At 42.2% G+C, this 16,381-nt stretch overlaps 1 long non-coding RNA gene across 2 annotated transcripts; it reads left to right on the forward strand.

The window, feature by feature from the left end:
• Window positions 1–2,179: 2,179 nt before the first annotated feature.
• LOC106018032 (uncharacterized) lies at window positions 2,180–9,659 on the forward strand. Of its 2 annotated transcripts, XR_005264563.2 has the most exons (6): window positions 2,180–2,297; window positions 3,376–3,452; window positions 6,000–6,089; window positions 6,788–6,971; window positions 7,210–7,321; window positions 7,730–9,659. It is a non-coding gene; the product is annotated as an uncharacterized lncRNA (long non-coding RNA). The 2 variants fall into 2 exon arrangements; XR_011807826.1 differs by lacking the exon at window positions 7,210–7,321.
• Window positions 9,660–16,381: the final 6,722 nt, after the last annotated feature.

Genomic DNA, 16,381 nt, shown 5'->3' on the forward strand with positions numbered 1-16,381 from the left:
CCCCATAAAAGCTGTATGTATGTGATGGTACCAAGGTGGCATCAACTGTAAGAACCGACAGTAGCAATAGGAGGGATATTGGGAGCCAGAGGGGAAATTGTGTGGGCACGGTCTCTCCACATTTTCAAAATTCAGTCTCTTAGCAACTGCAGGCCCAATGGGTATGGTGCTGCGTGCTGGGTGTGTGCGGTCCCCTTCGTCAGATTAAGAAGAGTAGAAAAGATTTAGCGCAGAGGAGATGGGGGAGGAAGAGTCAATAAGAACAGGAACCACATCGTACTTGGAGAGAAATGATAAGATGTTTTGCCTGATGTACAATCATCAACAAATAGGTTGTTCTTCCAGAGACAATGGGATGCTAGTGAGAAAAAGGTTATGCAGGGTTCCAGAAGGAAACATGGGTGCAGTTTTGGGAATAGTTTGTATACTTTTCACTTTATGATCCCTGCTTGGTCTTTCTACAGAGGTAGATATTATTAACTATTATTTGAACCAGGCAGCTCACCTGATGTCTTTGTTGACTCACCCATGCCTTGTCTGCAGGAGAGCAGTGTTAGCCCCGAAACCTCCTCTTCGCGCTGTCCTCTTGTTGCATCATAGCACGATTCCTACAAGAGCAGAGGCTGATGCTAAGCTTTGGTGTGCCGTTCAGATTCCTAAGTTCCAAGCCTTTCTTTTGCATTTCACCCTCTTGCTTCATTGGTTTGAGGGTTTCTCCCTCTGTATTTCTTGTGCCTGGTGAGTTTGGTCGTCAACAGCTATGAGCTGTGTGTCGCACTGAGGTATGTGTTCCTGTGTGTGAACTACGTGTGCTATAGCGGTGACCTTGGTGAAGCCAATGTATATATTAGAACATAGACTGAACTGCATTTTAAGTCATTTCTCACCTTGTTGCTTTCTTAGAGGACTGAAATAAGTTTGTTGTCCAGCAGGTAGGCTATGCTTTTCCTTCAGGCAAAACAGCCTCTTTGAGATTTTGTGGGGATTTTATATGCTATCACAGTAGGAAAGGAGAGAAAAAATGAGAAGGGAGGAAAGGAAGATGGGACATGAGTTAGAATGTTTTGCTTAAGCTCATTCCTCCTACTAGAAAAAATATCAGTGTATTCTTTTCTCTGGAACTGTGCCATTTGCTCCTTTATACCTGGAGAGGCATTGTGCTAAAGCCATTACAAAACGTTGCAGGTGGTAATGGTTACCCTGAAAGCAGGGTAACTGCAGATTCTGAAGATCCTCTTTTTCATAGCCACCAGGCTGATGCTAAATTAAAGAGCCTTCCAAATGGAAGTATTATTTCTTCCTTACTTTCATAACTTTCCTATTCCTCTACTGTCATAACAGCACATTGTATTGTGTTTGCGTGGCAAGGGTTTGGTAGCAGGGGAGCTGCAGTGGTGGCCTCTGTGAGAAGAGCCCAGAAGCTGCCCCATTTCAGATCTTGAAGTCAGATCTGTAGTTTTTAGACTGGTTGGTGAAGTTGGCCTCAGCTTCTCTGCAAAAAACAGGCCCTAAATTATCTTCCAGATCTAATCTAGGTCTAGTTCTGAGTGCTTTTACATATCTTATGCCACAAATTTCCTAGTCAATATGTTGACATTTTCTTAGAACTGCAGGTCTATCAGCCTTCCGCTCCCCTTCCAAAATGTGACTGAAATAGATACTTTTCAGATGTTTGGTATTATAAGGGAAAATTCTTCACTGCTTGCAGGAAGGGTGACAGGAGATGGTCTAACAGAAAGGTCTATCCTGGAACAGATATCCCATATCTAATTTTTCTGAGGGGAGAGGTCTTCCACAGGTACTACAACTGCCATTGATTCTAGGTGTAACAGGGTAAACTGAAACATGAAGAGGCTTGATTACTATGGAGTATGGAAGCTCGCTGTGACCTTTTGGAGCATGACTGTCCCATGATGATCACTTTTTGAAATCACTGAGTCTGTATTACAGCAGAGAATCTGACCCACAGGCTTACCCCACTTCCTGAAAACCTGTTCTGTCTCACATCACCCAAGCAAGAAAGGAATCTACAAATAGCCCTGAGCTGACAGTTCTACTGGTAGTGCCAGAGACAGGACAGAATCCAGCTCATTCCTTCCTTCTTGCTGTTTCATTAGTAAAGATAAGATTTACAAATACACATAGAACAGATAAACTGAGGAAGAAACCCTTTTATAAACTCAGATTTCTAATTTGCTATTTAAGGTATTTCCAGCAAACTCTGTTTCCAAAGACTGCAAAGGAGATGCTGTCAAAACATCCCGTGGTTATTGTATTGCTCAGGCAGTGTTGAGAAGGTAAGGGCAGTGTTTTCTACAGCATTGTCATGAGCAAAGAGGAATTACAGCAACATATCCCTGCTGAGAGACTGAGTTGTTTTAGGAGAGTATGAAAACTGACTTGCAACTGATATTAGTATCAAGATGGAAAAATAACCCTTTATTTATATTCAGTATGTATTCTATAATGTCCAGTACTGGAATCCACACTCAGTCAGAAATACCTAGACAGTGAAAAGGAGGTTAACTGTAAAGTACACAAAGATGTCCTTATTGCAGACTTCCATAAAGTGACCCATTTCTGACTTTCAGCAGAGCTGCATCAGTTCCACAGTTTTGGCTTTCACATTTAAATGCTCTGCAAAACAATTCAAGGCTTTTGCCCAGAGTTATGATAAACTAAGAGATTGAGTCAGAGCTCCGGATCATAACTATGTGTGCCCAAAGGATAAATCCAAACATGAACTTTCTATGCAGGGACCATCTCAAGAACAGTTTATTCTCATGTCACAAAGTCACAACTTTGTAACACAACTGTGTAACAGTTTAAGGGTACAGCAGAGCAAACACACTTTACCTTGACCATACATCCAACCCAGAAATGCCTCAGGAGACAACAGATCTCACGTAACACAAGTCAGGAATGTGAGCAGCCCTTTGCACATTGGGCATCATCTCCTTGTGTACATCAGTGCGCAAGCTACGCTGTTGTTTGCACAGTCCTGAGTGTTATTTGCTGCTGCAGTCTTCCTATTCTCCAAAAGGAGATTTTTAAAGTTTTGCCTTTTCTAAATGACCAACACAAGCATTTGCATTTCATTCTCTTTCAAATTCAGCAACAACACGTGAACCTTTAAAGTACAGATACTGCAGCAGTGTTTAACCTAAATGGCATTTCTAAGCAAACACCCACAGAGTTATTAGGCATTTGCTCAACACAGTGCATCCATTTTACATTAGAAGGATGAAGCTGAGACCCATCTGCTTTTTAAATATTATTTGGCTCAGTCCCCCAAGCCAATAATAATAATAATAGTGTTTTGTGATTCTCTGCTAAGAGATTTTTACAAGATTTTTTTTTTCTTTGTCTCTCTAGCAGTACCTGGCATGACCCAAAGCTGTTTGTAATACAACTGCCTCACTGGGAGACTGCTTTTTGAGAAGTTCTTTAAAGTAAGTTAGTAGTAGTGTAGAAAAAAAAATACTTTGGTTTCTACAGTATCTGTGTGCCTTTCTAATGAAAGGGAAGCTCTACTCAAAGCTTCCCTTGGGTAGATGGGGGAAATGATGTAGCTTTCTGGGGGGGAACCTTACATACAAGCCAAATTATAAAAATGGTCAGTTTTAAAGCAAAGAACTTGAACAGCTTCAAGATTTTAACAGTCTTGTGACATTGTCATACTCTCTGAAATTGTTTTGAAAGTATGTGTGACAAAGTCCATTTTTAAGAATAAAAGCAAAGAACTCTACTGAGTAGTACTGAGGCTAGAGGAGTACCTATATTTAGGTGAAAAGAATAGAGCTGAGTTCAATTTGGTGGCCACCTCTTTGTTAATGAAAATCAAACTTCTGTACCACAAGACAGTATATTTTACTTGTAAAATGAAATGCTGTTCCCTTTGAAGCTAATGATGATTTTGCTTTGACTGTAGTTAATAGAGTGTTTCAGCTATATTCTTTGAGAGCACTGTGACAGGGATAGCAACAGCTTTTCAGAAGCAAAAGAAAGGTGTTAGAACAAAATAATGTGTTGTTCTCTAATTTATTTACACCGTAAATGAATCTTCAACACTAATTCAAATTCAGCCAATAAGCAAACACAGGAAGAATCAGCCCATGTTACTGAAATGTGTCAAAGCTGTAACACATCAAAAATGAGACACCTTAATTGTAACCAGTCCTACCTAAAGCATCCATATCCGCAAACAGATAGGTATTAGAATTTATTCTTCAAAGCAGATATTCTCTGAGCATTCCCAACATACTGCTGCAACCATTTATTCACTGAGCTCAAGTGTGGATTTCTCATCCAGCTGATTTAAGGCCAAGGCAGCTGTTAAATCATTTACTGCAAAAAATGTGATTCAGGGTACGCTTTTGTCTGAAAGGACAGGGAATTTGTTACTTTAGATGGAGCAAAGTCCCGGCCCTAAGATTTTGACAATCACTGCTGTAATTTCCAAATCCAACTTCCTTTCCTCCATGTCCTCACACTAAGCCTAACACATTTGTTGAGAGTCAATCACCAGTGTGGGTTCAGTGATTCGCACACTAACAGCCTTTGTGTTGACTTATATTTGTGTTTGTACTTAATTCTTAGTCCTTAGTTTCTAACAGTGTTGTTCCACCTGTGTATGAAGTTAATGAACTCCAAGATGGGAGGGAGAGTGTAATGTAACTATTCCTCAAGGTAGACAATGGGCTTTTAGCTGTGTATTGTTGTGTGTTACAAAACATAATGCTTTCAATTAGGTAATTTTTAGTCTTTTCTGGACTTCAGTAGCTGTTCTTGTCAGGTACTTGACAAGGTATTAGTTATTTTCTTTCAAATAAATAACAAGGATGCAGTTTTGACACGTTGGGCAAAAAAAAAAAAAAAAAAAAAAAAAAAAAAAAAAAAGTAGCTTTAAAATCCATAAAATGTTTTCAAAAGACACCATAAAGGTTAAAACTACCAATCTCCAACAGGCAGATTTTGATTATACAGAATTGTTCTTGAAAAAGAGTTTGCAACGTTGATGTTCAATAGATTGTACGCTAAGGGTTTCAGCAGTCAAAGACAGCAAAAAAAATCAACCTTTATTTCCTTACTAATGACAACAAAATCCTATTGACATAATGAGTTGGCCAAATTCATCACTCACGATCCACACTATTGGGTCTTTGTCCTCTGTCACATTATTTCTCTGCTTGGCCTGCTCCTTGAGACAATTTATTCTTTTTTGTCCTTTCAAATCATTATTCCCCTTTCGTACTGCTATCAGGTTAATGTAACAAATACTGCCATTTGGGTGCCATAAGGCTTTTCACTCAATGATTAAAATGTACTCTTGGAATATTAATTAAATCTGAAAGCACCCAGATGAAGTCAGTAAGTAGCATATAGAGATCAATTTCTCTCTGGACATCTCTTTAATTGAGTTTAGCACTACTCCATAATGCTTCAGGATAGAGAGTAAAGAAATGGTGAGCTTGCTTGAAGCCACACAGGAATTAACTTGCCAATATCCCATTTATTAAAGGAAAACTAGTTTTGATGGCTTAGTGGGGCCATCAGTGGGGCTATTTCCATATCTGGTAGTGTATATAATTGCAAAAGTAAACACCATGTCTGTGGTTTGATGCGCTCATGGAGAACTCAGAGAAAGACAAGCTGTGCTCCCAACTAGCCTGTATAACCCAAAGAAAACAGCAGCTCTCGGCTGTTCTCCAACTTCTTCATGGAGAGGTTGGCAGAAATTGTTCTTACCTTCTTCAGGGTTTTACTCTGAAGTGTAGAAGAAAATTAGAAAACTTAGAAGCAATTAGCTAATCCAGGAGCTATTAAATAACGTGCTTCTGAGTGTGTTGCTTTTAACTAGTATGGTTTTCATTGGAAAACAGATGTAGGTATCAGGCATATTAAGAATTGGTACAAAGGAAAATGAATTGACATTTTTGTCAGCAATAAATTAAAATGTTCTGCTTTTTGCAACTGCCAGTTTGTCATACTTTACACAGGAACATCAGAAAGGCCATACTTGCTCAGAGTAAAGGTCCATCTGGCTCAACATCCTGTCCCTGGGCAGTGGCCAAGAATGGATGCCTGGGGTGAGTATAAGAACAAGGAAAATCAATAGCAATTCTTCCTCAGAATACATCTCCAGCCTTCAGTTGCCAGTGACTGGGCAACTTCCAGTCTTACTGCCTCAGTGTCTTTTCTAAGACTTAAAGAGTCTGATTTGACATTCGAAGGGAAGAAAAGGGTATGAGACTTCACAGATCCTGTGACATCCGTTAGTGCTGCCCATGGAGTTCTCAAAGAAGAGAGGATGTTTGGGTACCCCAGCTCACCTCTTTAACTCAAGGACAGCAGCAGTTCTTGGCTGTTCTCCATCTTGTCACTTTCCACTGTTTACAAGCATTTTTGGTCTGTTCTCCCACGTGCCTTGTGACAGGACGAGGGGGAATGGGCTAAAGTTGCGCCAGGGGAGTTTCAGGTTGGATGTTAGGAGGAACTTCTTTACCAAAAGGGTTGTTAGACACTGGAACAGGCTGCCCAGGGAAGTGGTGGAGTCACCATCCCTGGAGGTCTTTAAAAGACGTTTAGATGTAGAGCTTAGGGATATGGTTTAGTGGGGACTGTTAGCATTAGGTCAGAGGTTGGACTCGATGATCTTGAGGTCTCTTCCAACCTAGAAATTCTGTGATTCTGTGATCTTTTTGTTCAAATACTGGATACACTACCAATTTGCTCACATCTTCTCTCACCGGCCACTGCCTCTCCTTGATTTTTATTCACTCATCAGGCACAGCTGAACCACTTCTCCTTTGCTGCACACACCTCCAGGCTGACCGTAACGAGTGAGGAGGGAGTATAAGGCCAGCTGCCCACACACTATTTCTGGCAAGAATAGGAGCAGGTCCTGCAGGAGTCTGTGCACCAGCCTCCTGATCTCCCCAAGACTGGAGCTGCTTGTGAAATTAGTCCAGGTACATGTATCTGCATGTTCATGGGTAGACCTCCCAGCACAGTTTTCCCGTAAAGCCCTTGACTGCAGAAGGTCTGTGCAGAAGGTCAAGCCAGCTTGATACAGCTCACTACAGGAATGATCCAGAAAGATCCAGGTGATCAAAACCTTGTAGTGCAGGTGAGAAAAGCAAGCACCCCATCAAACGTGAAGTAGCTCATCTGGAAGGCATATCCTCTCACTTGTTTTAAAATTAACAGGCATTTTACTGTTTCCATGGAAACACTGAGGCAACTTATCAACAGTTTGCTGTACAGTTGACAGACTGGTAAAGCTCTGAAGTTGGACCTTTAAACAAACTAAAGCTTACAGGTGCGATGTTGTGCAATTTGTTAAAGTGAAATTGAGAAGTTGGTACACCTTACAGGTGGAGTGAAGGAGCATGTAACTGTGGTGGAAGAATGCATCCAGAAGAAAAATTCTCAGCTGTGGTGTTAATAGGTCATTAGTATGGGCTTAATTTATTACAGAGCTTTTCTTGTTAGTGCCTTGCTGTGGGTATAATTAAAGGGGTGTAATATGTGTATCAGTAGGGACCGTAGAATGATTTGTTATGTGGCTTGTGTTTGATCCAAATTACTGCCGTTCTCTTCATTGTGTCAGCAGAATACAGGCTCATAGGTGATTTAAATATAAGGTTGCTGCTCTAAGGAGGGACTTACGGATGTAAGTGTACAAAAGCAATGTGTGCTCAGTACCTGTCTTACTTTCTCCACACAGGTGGCCATACACACGTGAGTACACCCATGATGGATATGGATGCCATGGATAAGAACTGGACTGCGATTCTCCAGCCTTTTTATAGCAGTTACTGAACAGATGGTGAGCTACCATTGTTGTTATTTCATGTTCCAGCCTCATGGAGCAGGGTTGTGGGCTAGCAATTTCTTTTTGCCAGCTTGGGATCAACAGATCTTGAAAAGTCACAACGTTACTATTATTCCATTCATCCCTAGAGACCCACAAAGACTGGGGCTACTCGTACTAAGTACCTACACAGGATAGAGGCTAGTATGAATCCCTCATCCCCAACAGTTTAAGTGAATATGGATCTATTTTTGGCATTAGCCTGTGAGCTATATATAGAATATCCTGAATTCCTTTGTGTTGGTGTACCTTTTTGCTGAAAGGGACATGGTTTGTGTATGATCAGGTGGGTGGTTCATACTCCCAGCTTCTTTTGGCAATAACTGTTCATCACACACTCTGAATTCCTGCAGTGACCTGTTGAAAGTGATTTACCTGTACTCGTTTCATGTTGTGCAGGAATAGAGTACATGCGTGTATGTAGGTGACTAGTATGTTTGTTGTGGGGCAATAGGGACAGCTGGTTCAGGCATGATCACTTTTAAAGCTACTTTAGTGTGATATCAAGTGTTCAGCTGATGATACCAATCCTGTCAGGTTAAGTACACAAGGACATAAAAAATCTTGAAGTCAAAGCTGATCTGAGAACTTGAAACCACAAGCATTGTTTCTGCTAGACAGCAGGATGACAGAAGCTGCAACAAACCATTCTTATATAACGAAGCAATTTATGTTTTCCCAGTCTCGCAAGTTTTTGAAAACAGCTTTCTCAGGCTTTCCACTGATAACACTTTGAGGCTTTTTCAGGGAAAGTATGGTAAATAAGCAGTCACTATTGCAAGCATGTATTTTATCACTGTTTTTTACTCTTAGCCCTGATAGTCACCCCCCCCTAGAAAGAGAACAAAGCAATGAAATTTGCAGTTTTTCCAATCCATTTTTTATCCTAATCTTCCTGAAATATTACATTACAAAAGCTGCAATGGCAGACTCCTCAGACAAAGCTGTGCCACACATACGAATTAAAAATAAATTATAAATGTCTCTGTACAGGAAAAAAATGCGTTTTTTCATCAAAGCATTGAATGAACTAAAGAGAATGTCTCCTATGGCTTGTAGAGACACTTGAGAAGGCTACCATTTGTCTTGCTAAAGAAATAACAAGTAATATTTGCAGACAAATTATACTTTGCTTTTTGCAAAACAACAACAGAACTAGAACTCTTTAAACTGGTAATGTGGAAAAATAAAAATGATCCCTCAATCTGTATTCCAGGTACATAGGGCTGTTGCTTAGAGGGGTTTGAGATCCAGACATGAAATTTGGCATCCCAAGCACCCCCTCTGTGATAACAGCAGAGGACCCAAGGACTCCGAATGATTGTGTTCACACTGAGACTTCAATGCCAGGAAATGCCAGGAGAGCATGCAGAGAGAGTGATCAAGCATTGCCTGCATTAGCACCCATCTAAGCATGCAAATGAGTACAGGGAGGTTGGAACTGGATGATCTTTAAGGTCCCTTCCAACTCAAACCATTCTGTGATTCTATGATAAGTATTTCTGTGGCTTCCCCAAGCATAGCTCTGGTATTTATCTAAGAAAAGAAATTCAGGTAACCAAGCTGGCAGGGACCCCAGCTTTGCAGAAGAGGAGGAACAGAATTTGACTAGCTCAGCTTTGGGATCTGGTTCACAGTGGCAACAGGTGAGTGACAGAGTAGGTCTGGGAACGGGATGGAGCAGGTCCAGCTCTGAGCTGCAGGCAGTTGTGAAATAACACAGCTAGGACCTGAAATCATAGTACAAGACCCCTTTAGACTTTTTTGGGGATTTTTCTTTCATTTAGATTTTTTGACTGGAGAAATAAATTTATTTTTTTTTAAAGGCTTTATTTGATTTGAATTTGCAAGCACTTCGCTGTAGCAGAAGCAGTTGTTCGGTTCTGTGAATAACTACTGTCTTACCTGCAAAGGTCTTTTACTTCCCCTACCAACTCTCTGGTTCCAGAGAGTTCCTCTGGATATATGCTGTGGAAATCCATTTTCAGGAGATAAAAATCTGATGGAAGAGCCTATGGCTCTTGAAAAACAAAGTGTTGTTGAATTGTGAGTGCCTGTGGAAACGCTAGCGGAAAGTCTTCAACTGCCATGGTATTAACAGGGTAGGAAGAACTTACTGTAATAATAACAAGGTGGTTCTCAAGAATAAATAATCTCTGCAGCAAACTATGCCTTAAACGTAGATCACTGTTGCAGTGACATCTCCAAACAATTATTTATAACAGGAGTAGTCAGTTAGCATGAGCTATGGAGCTCAGTGACCCAGCAGCTGGAACGTGCTGGGAATAGTTCATAGAATCATAGAATATCCTCAGTTGGAAGGGATCCACAATGATCATCAAGTCTAACTCCTGCCTCCACATAGGTCTACCCAAAAATTCAGACCATATGACTGAGGGCACTGTCCAAATGCTTCTTAAACTCTGACAGGCTTGGTGCTGTGACTTGGAATGGGACTTCAGTTATCCTGCTGAGAGATTGCGTGCTTGAAGCAGCAGTTGCTGTACCTTTTTACTTTTGAGACCTATAAGGTGGCTTTGGCAAAAGAGTTCTGAGCCTCTTGGATCAGTACACTGACAAACTGGGAAAAGGAAAATGAGACCTTGCAGCATATATGTATGGAAATGTTCACCCATCTCACAGGTGCTCTATGGGATAGTGAAACACGGCATTCAGTTGCTTTCTTATCCTAACTGGATATGTAACTAAAATACAAAATGCACTTGAGTATATTTGTAACTTGTACATTTTTCAAGAGAGTTCTTCACCTCTGGAAAGTACAAGTGAAAGCTGTACAAGTCAAGAAAAATTGCAGTATGTAGTTTGGTGTAGTTGTACCATTGGTCCCTTATTTAGGCATCTCTTGCCTTCTACATAAGTCTACCAATTTCCTTGTGTCTACTGTGGAAAATGCTTCCTATCAGAGCTATGTCATTAATAAGCTGAGTGTTCAGTTTTAAATGGTTAGTCTATCTGGCAATTCTTGCTCTCTTTTCCACAAATCGAACAAGTAGTCCTCTTGAGGAAAATCACAGAGGGAGGAAATGTATTTTATGACTACCCCTCTAGTATGATTCTTTGTCTCCAGGTGTTTTGTTAGCTTTCTCTTTGAACTTTGGAGGAGGGTTGGTGGGACATGGTGATCCAGAGGTACTTCTGTTTTGATTGATCGCAGAATTTAGGTATTTATCCTGCATCTGGATTTGTTTGGATTAATTAATTTAAAATTTGTGCCAATGCAATCACATAATGGGATATTTTTTAATTTTAAATTTTTTTTTTTTTTTTGGAACACTGGTGAGTGGAAATGTGAATTATTTTGGCTTTATACATCTTCACTCAAGCAAATACCCAGCTAATATATTTGATTAAATGTCTTAACACTGAATTAAGTATATACCTAGGGACTGATATTCATAGCTTCTCCTCACAGTCTGCAAAGTGCATGGAGCACTATGTATATCTGAATAACCAACAGGGACATGTATTAAGTGTACTGAAAGAAAATAGTTGCAGTCATGCTGCTTCAAACAGCTGCTGTAGGAACAATTTATTTACACAAAGGGGGGAAACATTACTAAGGTATTTCCTTTCTTACTAATACCAAGAGGACTTAACTTCTAGCTTACTTTCTTCCTTCTAAAACATAATTTGGTTTTCCTTGCTTCTATCAGTAAATGTGCATCTCTCTTCCCATTGCCACAGCCCTTTTCCAGGCTCCTCTGCTCTCCTTGACATTCAGATTTCTGTCCCTTTTTAATTGCAGTCCCAGTACTTGACAGTGATTGTCCAGTGGGGTGAAATGAGACATGAGCTGGCAGCTCTGATCTCTTCCCTGTTGCCTGCGACGCACACACTGTCACAAACGTGTTGCTCCTTTGCAGGTTACACCGTCTCTAATTGCTCCATATCAGTTTTTCCTTAAGCAGTGCTTCCACCATGATTTTATGGGCGTAAGGAACGGATTAAAATGTACCAAACTCTATCATCTTCAGAGCTCAGAAAAATCCCTGCAGTTGGTGGGTGGCTATGGGGGAGGGAGTGATTGATGCAAAATGTCCCCTCTACCCAGGAGATCTTTCTCCCCCACACCCATCATGTAGCAACATAAGTACCTTGTACTTACATAACATTGCCATCTTATGTAGCACGTATGCAATTGATCTGTCACCAGAAGGAAGCTCAGTCAGAACTTGGAGCAAGAGACTGAGTGGCAGAGGGTCCTGACCTCTGCTGTTGATGCACAGTGGGCATTTGGCTTCAATCTTCCTCTTTGCAAGAAGAGATCCTACTGATTTTTTGCCTTGCCCACTGAGCAGATGTGAAGTTGATGTTGATAGAAACATGCTTGGAGATCCCTTGATAGAACATATTAATTTATTAATGAAATCTTATCAAATCAACAGATTTCTTTCAAAGAATTAATGAAAATCCCTTGTAAGGGTGCAGTCTGCTGTTCAGCAAGCAAAATAAAACCCCTGACCCTCAGACTTCTAGGTGCACAGAGAGGTAGTGCTGGAGTCTCAAAGGGTGGCACTGCCAGGGCTCTTTGGGTGCTGCACATTGCCAGATAGCACTGAGGTCTGGTAGCCTGCAAATGTCCACCGACTGTCCTGTACTTTGGCCAGATGAGTAAGATATGCATGTTAATTAAATCCTATTCCCGCTCAAACCCCATCTCAGCAATCCCCTGCTGATTTACAGTCACTCAGTATTTCAACACCAACAAGCCTGGCACTATTCTACACCACATTGTTCCTATGAGCCACTGAGTTATATTAATCTGTCAAGGTTTTGCATTTTTTTCCACATATCCTTGGGAACAAGCAAAGCACAAACTGAAGGAAACAATTCCTAGCCCTTGCTTCACAGGGAGAATCCAGAGTTGGTTGTGTCTCACTGCCTTAACTGGCTGCTATCCTGCACTTCTGAGAGGCAGCAAGGCAAAGTTAGATCAAATTAAGCAGGTCAGAATGCAGTCTTTGGGTCTGGTACGTTTTAGTTAGAGTGATCTCTTCGGCTGGCACATCTGAGCAGCCGAGGTTAAGAGGTGTGTTTCCACTCACAGCTCCTCAGGTCAGGTTCCCAGTGCCTGCAAACAGGACCTGATCTTCAGGGCTAACACTGGCAGCTGATTTGCCAGCAGTGCTGGGCACAATTTGTTGTTCCTTTAAGTGCAATGAAAGCTTGTTCTTCCATCCCAGTGTTCGCTGATGCAAAGACAAATCCAAAAATACAGAGATGTAATTACAAGTTGGCAAAAGGCTATTTGATTATCACAAGAAATGATTGTAATACCAGTCCTTTAGGGCTATTGATGTGTCTACACTCTCAGACAGTTGATATCTTGTGCGGACACATTCACACCTCTTCCATCCCCAGTCCTATTCCAGCTCTGCTGTCCTAAATATTCCATGAGCTATGCATACTTTCCAGATACGTAAATTCAAAGTACATCTGAGCTAATGTGATATTTAAGAGGAGATTCAGAAGCAGGATTCAGTGCTGAAACACAGTTACATCATGGGTTTGGATTTTAAAGCACAGCACTTGGACGTTTTGCCCGAGTTCCTTTATCCTGAGTAGCAGAAGCCAGCTGCTCTCAGAAACATCCTCCTAACGCTGGGTGAAAATCATGTCACGATCTCCTGAGTTGGAAGGGACACACAAGGACTGTTGGCACCAACAGTCCTTGGTCCACACAGGGCCATCCCAAAATCAAACCATTTCTCTGAAAGTGTCGTCCAAATGCTTTTTGAGCTCTGCCTTCTTCTCTGGAGGGCCTGTTCCAGTGCCTGACCACTCTCTCAGTGAAGAACCTCTTCCTAACGTTCAGAGGGATCACTGGCTGGCTGGGCTTCTCCAGCATCTGTAACTTGCTGCTCTTCTTTGGCAGCAGGTGCCAAAAGCAATCAGCATGTCATTCTTGGGACTTCAGGCCTCCAGGCTTAGAACAGCAAAGTAACCAGAAGGTTCCTACTTAATAAGAAGTTCACTTTGACCTGATACTCACAGACACATCCATAAATTGGGCTCAGAAAAATGTGAAGCTGTAAGGAGGAAGAAAACACAGGTGCAAGGTACTTAGTTTATACTGTGGTCACATTTTCAGAGCTTGTGGCTTCCCTACTTCAGAGTTGTGGGACCCAGCACTCCTATCACATGTTGGAGGAAATCCCATTCAGGGACAAGGCAGTCCCACTCCATCCTCCCAGCATGCACAGGTGGCGGCTCTCGCTGAAGCCATACTAGAACAGTATTTTTAACATGACTTGGAAGAACTGCCAGCTTTTCTACTGCTGAAAACTGGGCTATTTTTAGCAATTAGCCGTGTTCAAATGTTCCTTGCATGATTTGCACAGACAGCAAATGGCTTGGTAGATTATCAGAAGGGATCTGATATTCTTCTGGATAAAAGCAGTGTTTTCAACTATTTTCAACTATTTTCAACACAGATGGAAATCTGCACACTTCACAGTACAAACTGACCCCTGGGTGGTTTCAGGAAGGGATCTAAGCTTGGGGCATACTGTTAACGTTTATTTGCCCCATTCTGAGAAGAGCTTGAGTATTATCTCCTGCCTAGTTCATGATAACACTTTGCACAGCACTCCTTTCAGCTCACAGTCTCAGACCTTCCCCTGAACCATCACAGAGATGGATAATATAGTAGATGGGTGGGATCAGTTTCCTTCTGGCAAAGCCTTTCTGTTGAATGTAGCCCTTCATAAAATCTGAGCTTCCTGGCCTTTTGTGGTTTGTGCGTTCCCATGAACCATACAGTGTTGTAAACAGCAATTAATATTCCCAGGAAGCATAAAGACAGGAGAGGCATGGGGCTTTGGTGTGTGCTCTAGGCTCAGATCGTCACAGCAGACTTTGGCATAAGGCTTGGTGCTGCAGCACGAGGATTGCAGTAGCAGCCAGAAACAGGTCTTCACTTGCAGTAATCCCATGCTTTAGAATTAGAATTAGAATTCCTTGCTGGGAAGCCTGTTCCAGTGTCTGACCACCCTCACAATGAAGAAGTATTTCCTCATGTCCAGTCTGACCCTCCACTGGTGCTGCTTTGTGCTGCTCCAACATGTTCCACATATCCCAGGGAGAAGAGACTGGCAGCTCCCTCTCCGCATCTCTTCTTCGGGAATGTGTAGAGAGCAATGAGGTCGCCTCTCAGCCTTCTTTGCTCCAGACTAGACAACCCAAGTGTCCTCAGCCTCTCCTCGTAGGACATGCCTTCCAGCCCTGTTAGCAGCTTTGTTGCCCTCCTCTGGACACTTTCAAGGACCTTAACTTTCTTTTTATACTGTGGAGCTCAGAACTGCACACAATATTCAAGGTTGGTCTGCCCCAACACTAAATACAGACAGAGAATCTCATCTTTTAACTGTCTATGTTGTGTTTAATGCACACCAAAATGTGTTTTTGCGCTCTTGGCTGCCAGGGCACACTGCTGGCTCACACTGAGCCTGCTGTCAATGACTGCCCCCAGATCCCTTTCTGCAGAGCTGCTCTCTAGCCACTCATCTCCCAGCCTGTACCTATGTCCAGCATTACTCTGTCCCAGGTGCAGCACCCGGCATTTCCTTTTGCTGAAACTCATGTCGCTGATAATTGTTCAGCTCTCCAAGATCTCTCTGCAAGGCCTCCTTTCCCTCCAGACAGTCAGCAGCACCTCCCGGTTTAGTACCATCAGCAGACTTGCTCAGGATGCATTCCACTCCTGCATCTACCTCAATGATAAACATGTTGAACAGAACTGGCCCTGGAATTGAGCTTCCTCCTGTTCCTTTAGGCAAAAGGCAAAGAAAGGGGCTGACGCTGAGTACCTGGCATTTTGCAGGTCATGCTATGATTTCATTTGCCTGTGTGTCTGCAGCAGCTGAGCCTGGTGGCTGTGCCGTGGGTTAGTTTGTGTGTGCTCTGAGGTCTGGGAGAGGTCTGGTCTCCTGTGAGAGCAGTAGCAGAGAGCAGGCCCAGGGTGGCCAGCAGAGAGTTCCCAAACACATGGTGACCCCTCAGAGCTCAGTGTCTCGTTAAGCATGGCACTTCACTAAAATTGACACTACTCCCCTAAAGAAGTCTGGCATCAGCCAACAAGTTGCCATGAGGTGATTTTAACATCTCTTGCTTGACCTGTAAAGTTGGGGATAAATGCAAAACACTGATGGCATGCATTTGGCACAATTCCTTGACTTGGGGACAGGAGTGAGCCACAGGCCTGCCAGCCTCAGCGTTTCTTTGAAGGGAGTGTGTGGATGCTGGAGGTGGTGGGTACTGGAGGCAGCTGTCCCATAGCCCAGGGCCTTTGGGAAGGGCTGTATGCAAAAATCTCCCTTCAGGCATAAAATCACCTATACAATCCTATGCTGTGTGTTGGGGGGGAAGGGAGGCATGGTCTGCCCTTTCTTTCTCTTAACAAGCATCTGTGTGAGTCAAGATTTCCCCTGCAAGCCAATGTGCTATCTTTAATGCCTGACATAAAATATTCATTTTTAAAGCTGC

This window comes from Anas platyrhynchos, chromosome 3 (assembly GCF_047663525.1).
Source record: "Anas platyrhynchos isolate ZD024472 breed Pekin duck chromosome 3, IASCAAS_PekinDuck_T2T, whole genome shotgun sequence".
NCBI classification, from domain to species: domain Eukaryota; kingdom Metazoa; phylum Chordata; class Aves; order Anseriformes; family Anatidae; genus Anas; species Anas platyrhynchos.